Source organism: Cupressus sempervirens, chromosome 5 (assembly GCF_028749045.1).
Source record: "Cupressus sempervirens isolate cs-2001-9-10 chromosome 5, ASM2874904v1, whole genome shotgun sequence".
Lineage (NCBI taxonomy): Eukaryota > Viridiplantae > Streptophyta > Pinopsida > Cupressales > Cupressaceae > Cupressus > Cupressus sempervirens.
In genome coordinates, this window is record NC_143122.1 from 1,044,965,444 (window position 1) to 1,044,977,996 (window position 12,553).

The 12,553-nt window shown below is 39.7% G+C and overlaps 1 protein-coding gene across 8 annotated transcripts in view; it reads left to right on the top strand.

Annotated features, from left to right (window-relative positions):
* Positions 1-12,553, top strand: part of ABCC13 (multidrug resistance-associated protein 11) — a 412,318-nt gene that overhangs the window by 289,407 nt on the left and 110,358 nt on the right. The gene's annotated exons all lie outside the window — the stretch shown is intronic.

Genomic DNA, 12,553 nt, shown 5'->3' on the forward strand with positions numbered 1-12,553 from the left:
AGACCACCATCAGGATTCCGATGCACCGCTCTGATATAAACATTGTTGTATCCTGAGTCACCGGGATCCCAAGGATACCAATCATAACATATATCGATGTCATCATGTTCATCAATTTCTTCGTGTATGGTCATACATACAGATGTCGATGTTGGTGCAAACCCAGCAATTCTAGTTGTAGATAGAACCTTGGCGGCACACAGAACCCTAGTTGAAACCTTGACGATGGATAGAACCTTGGCAATGAGCAATGTCTCAACGATTGTAGCTGCACTGATGGACACACAATGATGACATGGATGACCACGACGATGACGACGGGCACAAGCTTAACGATGAACACAGACGTGGACTCAGCATCAATGATGGACAAGACAGTGTCGGACACCACAGTGACGGACATGGACTCGGCGTCAATGACGAACACGATGGTGATGGTGAAGGACACGATAGTGATGGACATGGACTCGACATTGGTGACGAACACGATGGTGACAGACACTAACTTGATGGACATGATGGTGATGGACACGACGGTGATGGACACGACAGTGACGGACATGGACTTGGCATCAGTGTCGGACACGACAGTGACGTACACCAACTTGACGGACACGACGGTGATGGACATACAACCTTGGCGATGGACATGTGATGGACATAGCTTCGATGAAAGACACACAATTTTGGCAACAACCTTGGTGACCAGCATAACTTGATCTGTACATGTCTTCAAAAGATCCATGCAAGCAACTTCTTTAGTTTTTTGGTGTTCTCCCTCGGTTGGTGTAGAAGGAAGTTTTAGCTATTCCTCTTGGAGCAGCCCTATACTAATGTCTTCCTTGTGGTGTAATGCATCATCCTTATTGCTGACAATGCTCAAAAATATGACTGACCAATTTACATGCGGCTATAGAGGGGACACATTCAAGATTACGAACAACCCATAACATAGATGTGATGGGTTGGGATATTTCATCCATCTCCTCAATGCACGAAATCATAAGACTCTCCATAGCAATTGGAATCTTAGTATCATGATCTTCCTTGATGGTGACCAAGAAGTGATGAAACATATCATGAACCAAATTTTGCAATTCAAGATCTAAGAGAAGATTACTTACTTTGACATTTGCACAATTCTCCAATATTGTAGATCTCCTACCAAAAGGGTCACCACTGAAGTCATCAAGACTCTGAAAGCTGTCAACTATCAATTGCAATATCTCTATCATGGTGTTATCATCATACGGTGCTTCAGGAGCTGAAATTCTCAAGACCTTGCTGAGACATGTTGCAACTGCCAATCTTATATCCTTGTCATGGTGTCTCAAAAGCCTAGGTTGACTTAAGGCATCCTTAATTGGCAAGAGGATTCTCTGTATAAATCTTGAGGGTAATTGGTCCACCCGACACAAACATACTTCCAATATATCTAATGGAAGATCAACACCTTCGCTGAGCTCTTTGCCAATCCTTTGTAGTGTCTTCAACCACCACTCTCCGTCACTACTTGGTGCCATAGCGCTATACCAATCCCAAAATGTCTCAATCATCCCAACAGGCTGGCAAGATCACTAGCTCTGATACCACTGTAATGTTCCTGACGACTCCAGAGTGACCCAATTGCAAACCTCGAATGTTTGTACGGAATTGGCCGAGAGTAAGCTGACAAGGAGGAGGTATAGATTGTATTGAAGTGGAGAAGCAAAGTCCGTACAATGGATATTGTTGGCCGTACGTTGGAGATTTGATTCCTACGGGGTGCCAAAATGGAGGGGTGATAAATTGTCCGTATGGTGGGGAAGTCACAAGCCGTATGGTGGCAAAGAAGCAGTCATACGGTGAAAAGAAAATAGGTCATACAGTTGTTTAGAGACAATGGCCATATAGTGGTATGGAGTCCAGGCAGTACGAGAGATTTGGAAAGAACACAACTGTACAGTGACTTGAGGAAGGGAGGTACAGAGGTGTAGTTGATGAGTGGAGGTTGTATGGCCTTGTAGGAGGCAAGACAGAGATGACAGGAAGTTGTACGAATATGTATACTCATCTTTTTCTGCAGTGATAGTCATAACCCTTCAACGAACCACCTTTTCTTCAACCCGTTTTCTGTTTGGCTTTCCATTTTTCCTACGAGCTCCTTCAACCTCCTAGCATACATGCAAACTGTTTCATTCTTGTCCTACTAGGTACTATAGATTTCTGCTACTATCTCATTATCATCTTTGAGTAGTTGGAACTCTGCTAGGAATTATTTCTTGATGTCTAACCATGTAGTTAACTTCTTCGGATTGGTGTCTGAAAACCAATGAATCGCTACACCCCGTAGGGTAGCCGAAAATTGTCAGACCCAGTCATCCTGATCCGTTACACCATTCACAGTCCAGATTGTTTCACATGTTTTACAATGTCTGACTAGATGAGTGATCCCATCGTCATTAAATGTCGGCAATTTTTCCTTCGGTCCTGCCAATCTTAATTTCTTTTGAGCTAGTGGTACTTGTTGTGCACCTACGTTGTTCTGCGTACCCACGTTGTTCTGAGTACCTGTGCTGCTCTGAGTACCCACATTGTTTTGAGTACCTACGTTGCTCTGCACAATCACACTACTTTGGACAACTATCCTTACTTTAAACAATCGCATTATTTGATTCTCTACTTGTATCCATTCGTCAAGTGTATCGAGAACAAATAGTTCACCCCGCGCTTGTGCTCCTTCAGCACCGCATGCTATGCGGGTTCCTTCCCTTCCATTCAAATTCTCTATCCTTCGAGTATACAAGTTTAGGAACTCCTTCCTTGTCTCTTGTACCAAATTCAATCTCTGGCATGTTTTTTCAAGCAAGTCCTTGGCACTCCTCGGTCTACTAGATGGAGGGACTCCCTCTATCTGTGCTCCTTCACCACTTCGGTGCCCGTCCGTGAGGTGCTAAAACTTTTGTCTGTGCTTCGCCTGTTATGTGAGTATTAATGCTTCTCGTGTTGTGCATATCTCATCCTTGTCTATTATTTTATTCCTATCCTTATTGAGCAAATTTGGCATTAATCTTTATAAAACCTCTTTTATACCAGGTTCAACTGGCAACGACACCAAATTTTTATCGTACAAGGTAAGAAGATACTTATCCCATTAATAGATTAAATGTAATACAGAACAGATACTTTATTCATAAAAGCACATATGCAACTCCAATTACAATGATCCATAAATCCAATTGGACGATGTACATATACTTCCCGAAGGGGTGACTCAACCGTCACGCGACATTTTGAATACCAACTCAACCCGTCAACTACAATATAGTTTTCACCGACAACAATTACCATCTATATGTCATCCTGCCTTCTATACAACATCCATACGCCATCCTGTCATCCACGTGCCATCCTGCCAGCTAGATACCATCTTTCCAAGCCATACAACCATTTTGGTCACGCATAGTATGACCTCATAGCCTTGCCCTAGAAACAAAATTTTATGCCTTCTTATTGGCGAGTTGAGTACTGTTGGGAACATTATAGCAGTTTCTTCTTAATGAACTGAGGCTACCTGAAACCCCATATGCAGGCCTTTATTACATGTTGCAATCTGCAATTAACTTAATCTTAAGACCTTGTAGATGTTGCTAAGATGAAATGAGGCAGTTAGTTATTGATCTCTGTAAATAATGATAACTATCTTGGACTTTGGATGAAGCCAAAGCTCTTGCACAATCTGTTGGAAATTTTACCAATTCAAAGTGCTATAACAGTGAAGAATTTGCAATTCCCCAAGATGATCATTTGAGACCCTTGTTTCAATTTCTTCTCCACACAAACAAAGCAAATGCACAAGTCATAAAATGAATTGATTTTCTCTTGCCTTGGCTTTTTTTAAATTCTCCAGGAGAAATTGATTTGTATCTTCACAAATACACTTCTCATAACTGAAAATTATTAGGTTTTTGATACTGTTTGCTTTGTTGCAATTCAATTAGTGCACAATATAAAATATACTTTACTAAACACACACACACACACACACACACACAGATATATATATATATATATTCCTTTTAAATAAAGTGCACTTAAACCTTAAAGTTATATCATTGTTATGTAATTTATTAAATGACTTTTAAGTCATTAGGTGGCTCCAATCACATAAAGTGAAAATACAACTTTATAATCAATTATTAAGAAAGTATTACTTTATTAATAACTAAAAGAACATAACTTCAAAAGTAATCATTATTTCTCATTTTCTTATGAACTTGGGTGTTAACCATTGTATCCATTGTGCATCCATCTACCTTACTAAAAATAGTACGGGTTTGTTTCTAGCATCCACTTACTATAGATAGTAAGTCTATGAAACCAAGCCAACTGATGACTAAGCTAATTGTCCTACATACCATGAGTCTGGATACCCTGCCAAATATAGCAAGCCCTCAACAATGACTTATTATAAATAGTAAGCCACTGAATAACTACAACCAACAATACTCAATCTCAATACTGCCTCCAAGCTATTGAGACACCCTACCAAAGATAGAAACTTTGACTTTACCAAGATAGACACATATTATAAATATTAAGTGTGCCAATCTTACTCAAACAAAGAGCAATCCTAAACACCCTTGACCTTTAGAGTTGGAATCAGCCTCCAACTCTACCAATTGGACCATTTGATCAACTCCATTAGCTGTAATGTTCTAGACCTCCAGATGCTAGTTTGATGCAACTCAAACAATACTGTGCAATATGCATGTTAGTATCCGATATGGTCATAATTTTAAAACTTGTAATTTGTGTTTTTGAACCACTTTGAATCTTAGTTCAAAGTAGTTCAAAGTAGTTCAAATGACTCATCTTGCAGGTTCAACATAAGCAAGTTTCAGATTGGTCCTATGGGTTTAGAATGCAGTGATTCAAATGCTCTGCTCCAACTCATGATAATTCAATGAGCCTATAGGCTTGTTGGTTTGATGTGGCTTATTCTATGTTCAGAAATGTTCATGGGCTATGACAAGTTCGAAGTAGTTCAAATGGGTTCGAAAATGCAGATTTGTTAATTCAAAATGGTTCAAAAATTTGTTCAACTTAATACTAGAATCCAGTCTTTGTTCATAATTCAGTTTCAATCAGCTCAATAGTTTCAAAAGATGCAAAAGTGCGGATCAAGATGAAGGTCTGGTTTGAAGGATTCAATTGCAAAACTTCAAGTGCAAAGTTTGTGTTTCAAAATAGTTCAATTTGCTCATACAGGTTTAATTATCTATTCTAAGAGGTTCACATGTATGATTCAGTGGCTTGGTTCAGAAGTTCAAAATGGTTCAAAGTGATTCAGAGATCAGGTTCAAATGTAAAGTTCGATGGTTCAACAGGTTCGATGACATGACAGTTCAAAATCATAATTTTTTATACTGATAAACAGTGACTTGTAACTTTTCACCTGGACATAATTTCACAAATTGCTCTGGTGAGAACATAAATGACTAGTCTAGCACCAGCATATCCAAAAATGAAGAAGATCCAACGGTGCAATCACAAGTTCAGAAGAGTTCATCCCACAGGTTCAAATGAGTTCGAATGGTTCAAACAGGTTCAACGGGTTCGATTATCCTGGCAGTTTTATATACCTCCACTCAGTCTTCGATAACTTTCGACTCAGACATAATTTTCTCAATCGCTCCGGTCAAGTTGTGCGGAATTAGGATCTCACCAACATATCCGAAAATGAAGGAAATCCAACAGTGGAATAATTAGTTATGGCCCCCGCACCGAGACCCATTTGACTGTCAAAACAAATCCGCCCAGCAGCAAATTTTTATTATTATTATTGGACTGATTTATTCATTTGCCACTTGTCCAAATATGCTAAGATGACATTTGATTTAGTGAAAAACCTTTAAAAGCTAAATGTCATAAAAATCAAAGAAAATCTATCAAGGAAGGTGAAGAGAAATGGTTTCAAGATTCAATTATGGAAACTGAAAAGGTTTCATGGGAGATGAAAAGATAATAAATAAGCCAGCAGCAGAAAGAGCAGGGGTTCCACTTCTTTTCTGTAGGGGAGACTTTGGTGCTGCAGTAAAGGAGAGTTTGGGCTGAGAGTTCTGCTTTTTCCTTACAGGAGATTTTATGCTGCTGCAAAGGGGAGGGTAGAATGGTTAGAGTTTTAGATAGGCAAATATTGTAATGACAGTAATTGGTAGATATGATATGAGTGTTTTAGTTTTTACATGACTTTGTGCATACAGAGATTTGATGTCTATATATGTATCTTCTTGAATATGGCTTAGAAACCTTGTGTTCAGGCATGTTAAGTCAGTATTACTTTGTGAATCCTAATTTATCAGTTCTAGAGATCTGGTTACTGTCTTTACTGCAGATTAGTGTTATTATTCGTTTCTGTAGATTAGTTAAAGCATCTCTTTGTTGTTAGAAATAATCTATACCTCACGATCTAAGAATCTGTGAGAGATCCTTTCGTACTTTTGGGTAAAAGTGCAGGATATTTTAATTCATTGAATATTTCACACAGGGAGCTGTACCCGATAAAAATTCAGAGGAAGGTTATCAATCCATGATAACCTATCCAACTGTTGGTGTTAGTTTTTCCTTTCACTTGGGCATTTAGGGTCAGATTTGCATGTATTTTTCCGAAGGACAATCTGTTCACTAACAATGCAATATGTGTACGATAATGGATGTAGGGCAGAAAAGTGAAACTGGCACTGTACAGTGAACACAAATAGGTGTTACCCAAGCCATATGGTATACTTGATGGTTGTACGGTGAGAGTGAAGGGAGATGTTTTACAATTAGATGGAGCACGATTTGACTGAGTTCTGTGGTTGTATGGGTAAGTGATGTGGAAGTGGCACTGAAGGTTTCGAGTTGCAGATGGAGTATGGGGGAAAGATGAGTCCTGATATACACTATAAACTACTAATCCTGCAATTATTAATCAATGCCAAACAACAATGGAGATTTGAACACGAATAACTTCCAATTAATATTTGCTAGAATATGACACTCTAATTTACCAAATCCGAGCAAAGTAGTGCAGGCGATGGAATAGGATGAGGGTTAAATCCCACTGAAATTGAAAAGACCAAATAGGGAAGATCTTTCACTTTCGAAATGGAGAACAGTAGAGAATCCCAACAGGAATTCGCAGTACGGAGAAAATAATCCAAATTGCATACCTAAAGACTACCTACAAGCCATGTTTAAATACCCATCGGGAAACTTTTTTGAGGTTGTACAATGATAGCCGACGATGACACAAACTACGAAAACAAAATAAAAATGGGTCCGAGATATATTAAATCAATCGGCCCATTAACAATAGTTTGATAAATGATTTATTTTACAACGGGAACATTACAGTCCTCCTGTCCTAAATTTTGCTTGTCCTCAAGCAAATGCAATGCCGGGTGCTAGAGAATGTGCTCGCCCTCTCACGTCACATCGTCCAATGGCAAGTGTTTCGAATGTACCAAATATTCCTTCACCCTGTGGTTCCGCTAGGTTTTCTCACATACTTCGATGATCTTAGCTAGTTCCAATGTGATCTTTCCTTCTTCATTGAGTGGTGGAAGGTTTGTGGCTACCGTGATGTTCTGTTTGCGTAAGCTTCCTGCTCTCATAAGCTATGGTGTGTCTATCTTGCATTAGTACTACCCCAATGCCTTCTCTGAATGCATCGCACTCAAAAATGAATGGTTGAGTGAAATCATGTAATGCAAGTACAGGACAAGTGCTCATCGCCTTTTTCAACTTATCAAAAGTGAGTTGTGCCTTTTCATTCCACTAGAAAGACCCCTTCCTTGTCAGATCCGTTAAGGGTGCGCTAAGCTGAGAGAATCCTTTAACAAACCTTTGGTAATAACTGCACAGTCCGAAAAGCCCTCACAAATCTGTGAGTGATTTTGGGGGAGGCCAATCAAGGATAGCCTGAATCTTATCCTGATGAACTTGAACTCTATATCTACTGACAACATGCTCCAGGTACAATATTTCTGTCATACCGAATTCACAGTTGGATTGCTTGGGAACAAAGATTGCTCCTTCATGATCCTTAGGACTTCATCCAAATGTTTCAGGTGCTCCTTCCATGTCCTGCTATAAATAAGAAATTCATAAAAAAATACCAACAAGTACTTACACAATTGTTTGTTGAAGGTGCGATTCATGCACAATTGGAATGTAGCATGTGCATTTGTCAATTCAAATGGCATGACCAGGAACTCATAATGCCTGTAGTGACAACAGAAAACCGTCTTTTCCACGTCTCCCTCATTCGGATTTAATGGGTATCCAAAATGAAAATCTATTTTAGAAAAATAGACTGCACCATGCAATTCATCCAACAACTCATCTATCCTTGAAATGGGATATCTATTCTTTATTGTTTTTTTGTTCAACGCACGGTAGTCCACACACATGCGCATCGTCCTGTCCTTTTTGACCAAAATCACTGATGACGTGAAGGGGCTGGAACTGGGACAGATCCATCCTTCTAGCAATTCTTGAATCGTCTTCTCAATCTCATCTTTGAATTTCTTAGGATGGCAGTAAAGTGGGGTAATGACCGGCTTGGCTCCTGCTTCCAACTCAATAGTGTGTTCAAATCCTTAATGAAGCGGTATGCCAGGACGAATGTCTATAAAAATTGTCATTTTACTTAAAATATTTTGAAGATCATTATCTTGGGGAGGTGTTCGTTGGCCTTTTAAAGGTTCTGCCAAAACAAAACAATGTGCAGCCCAAGCAACGTCATCATGCCGAAAAATTGCTCCATTCGATGCGCAGAAACTTCCTTCGGACTTTCATTTTCCATTCCACAGAGAACAAACTTCTTTCCATCGACAACAAAAGTGAAATCCATTCGTTTGAAACTTTGAGTATAGTCATCCAGTGTCTCCATCCACCGTATGCCCAAAATAACCTCCATGTCATCAAGGTCCACTATGAAGAAATCCTCGATCACCGTGTGATTAGCCATTGTGATACTTAGCTGAGGAACAAGGTGTGTGCAAGGTAGAAGAGTCCCTCTGGCAACCTTGACCTAGAATCCTACGTGCGTCTCCATAGGTAGACCTCTTCGCTTCACCAAATATGAGTTTATAAAATTTAGAGTGGCTCCACTATCAAGCATCGCCATAACCTTTTGTCCTTGAAGGGTTCCCCGTACACGAAATATTGTACACCTCCGGCTACCGACTAGAGTAATAGTTCCTCTGCACTGTACCAATGCTGCAATTTTTTCCGTATGGTTCAAATGGACCATGTTGGTGTCATCGTGATGTTGATTGTCTTCGGCAAGTATTTCTTCCCATTTGTCCTCATCATCAGACACGCCCTCAACGTAATGGATCTTCCCTTTTCTAAGGCATTTGTGGCCAGGTTCCCAAGGTCCCATGCAATTGAAACATAGTTTCTTCCTTTGGAGCTCCAATCTAGTGGCTTCGTCCAACGACGGCTTCTTGGTCAAAGGTTTATTATCTCTGTCCCTCAGAAATGTTGGTGGTTTGGAATGTGGGTAACTTCGCAAGGATGATGCTAATGATGATGCCATACTCTGTGCCTTCATAATGGTCTCCAATAGGGTGGTAGAATTGAACCCCTTTACCCAACCTTTCAGTGGTTCTGTCAATCTATCCATGAAGAGCACTATCTGTCTTCTTTCAAAAATGTCCGTGACCAAAACAGAGAGTTTTTGAAATTTTGCAATATATTGGTTGACCAATCCAGTTTGTCTCTTTTGTGCCAAATCTTTGAAATTGAGTGTCGAATCTTTACCATCAAATCTATCTATCAATCTCTCAATGAATTTTGCATAAATATGTATTTGATCATGCCCTAGTGTGATGATTCCGTGATGCCACCATTCATGTGCAACTCCCTCCAGGTGCAATGCCACAAATTTAATTGCTTCTTTTGGCATGGGATTAAGTTGGAAGTAAGTTTCGGCCTTCATTACCCACACTTGCGCAGATATGGATCTGGATCCATCAAATCGAGACAAATTTACTTTACTCAACTTTCTCATAAGATCATCATTAAAATATCCTTTATTTTTGCCTTCCGAATATCTCATTCTTAGATTTGCATAATCCTTGTAGGTATATCTTCCTCAAAATTCACATTCTTCGAGTCTTCTCTCAATTGTTTTTGATTTCTTCAAAGGTTAGTTGCTTCCCTCCAAGCGGTGTCTTCGTCCGTGGGGGAAAAGATGGCATGGAAGGTCGAGAGCGTGCTGGATGAGGGTTTGTTTTACCCAATACGGAGTCCGCGCTGTGACCATTTTGTTCTCCAGATATTTTATTGTCTACCAATGTCTTGAGAGTTTCTTCCATGAGTTGTTGAGTTTCATGGATCTATGCCTGATTGTTTGCAAGTTCTCTCAGTAGTGCCATGAGTTCGGTAGTTGTTGGTTTTGGTTCGACAGCCATTCTATCAATGGAATGGGTTCTTTGTCTCTTCCGACTATAAATTCTCATTCACTGTTCACAAGCTGGCAGGATCGAAGCGCTCTAATACCACTGTAATGTTCTTGACCTTCAAATGCTAGTTGGTGTAATGTTCTATACCTCCCCACTGAAATGTTCTATACCTCCAGGAGTGGCATCAAAAATCAATTTAATCAATATTGTGCAGTATGCAATGTGTCGGACAGTGAAAGTGGAGCAACACTGTGAAATTGACACTGTACAGTGGATACCAGCAGGAATAGCTCAGTCCGTATAGTGGAAGTGAGCAGGTAGCTATACGGTGGAAGTGCTTAAAGAAGATGCCAAGCCGTACAGTGTATGAGTAACCGTACGGGATGTAGGAGAAGGCTGTACAGACTATAGAGTGCAGACTGTATGGATTATGAATGGTTTTCTTATGGATTGAGGGAGGGAAATAAGAAGTTTGTACGGGTAGCTGGGGAGATGGTCGTACGGTTATTTGAAGGCCATACCGAATGTGATGTAGATGGTTGATGTGGTGCACGGAGATATAGTATGGCAAGGGAAAATGTAGAGTAGTTCGGTGACACAATATAATACAATTGCAATTAACTTGCAGGCAACTAGATGCCAAAAAGATACACACTTGTGCCAAATAATATGACACATACAAAGATATTTTGATTGTCCAGATCCAAGCCAAGTACATAGATGGAATAGGGTGAGGGTTGGATCCCACCAAAACCGTACAAGCTAAATAGGGAAGATCTTTCACTTTTTAAATGGCGAACAATTCCGAACTCCAACAGGGATCCGCAGTACAGAGAAAAATAATCCAAAGCATGCCTACAGACTTCCTACAAGCCGTGCTTAAATACCCATCGGGAGAACCTTTCCGAGGGTGTACAAAGATAGCCGACGGCGACACAAACTATGAAAACAAAATAAAAATGGGTCCGAGATAAAATAAATCAATCGGCCCGTTACAGAGATTAATTTATTATTTGTTTTATAACGGGAACATTACAGTTGGATGCAACTCAAACAATACTGTGCAGTATGCAATATGTGCACAACAATGGATATAAGGCAGAAGAGTGAAACTAGCACTGTACAGTGAACACAAACAAGTGATACCCAAGTTGTGCGGTATACATGATGGCCATATGGTGAGAGCGAAAGGAGATGTACAATTGGATGGAGGGCGATTTGACTAAGTTTTGTGGCCGTACAGTTAGGTGATGTGGAAGTGGCACTGAAGGTTGCGAGTTGCAGATGGAGTATGGGGGGAAGATGGAGTCCTGTTATACACCATAAACTGCTAATCTCGAGATTATTAATCAATGCCAAACAACAATGGAGATTTGAGCATGAATAACTTCCAATTAATATTTGCCAGAATATGGTGCTCCGATTTGCCAGATCTGAGCGAAGTAGTGCAGGCGACGGAATAGGGTAAGGGTTAAATCCCACTAAAATCGAAAAGACCAAATAGGGAAGATCTTTCACTTCTGAAATAGCGAACAATAGAGAATCCCAATAGGAATTTGCAGTACAGAGAAAATAATTCAAATTGCATAACTAAAGACTACTTACAAGCCGTCTTAAACGCCCGTCAAGAAACTTTTCCAAGGCTGTACAAAGATAGCCGATAGCGACAAAAACTATGGAAACAAAAATAAAAATGGGTCCGAGATATATTAAATCAATCGGCCCATTAGCAATAGTTTGATAAATGATTTATTTTATAACTGGAACATTACATTAGCCTGGGTCAGGAAATAGGCTAATCCTCTGAAAGTTGATACTCAAGAAAAAGGGGACATTACAAAATTTTACCTTTATTTTGCATGGAGGGATAGTTTGTATTCCTTAGCTTGACATGTAATGTGCAACAACCATAGTAAACATCCATACTTGTTTTTGTAAGATGAATATGCAATGGATCTGTAAATTCCCTTATGTTCTGGTAAACAGAAATCAATACAGAGAGTGCTGGGCATGTGTTTGCATGGAGCCATGTTTATTTTATGAGCTTCAAAGATCCTCCCGTTAATATTTGTAGCATTTCTACTTCTCTGATGTATTTGTTTCCTTCAAAACAT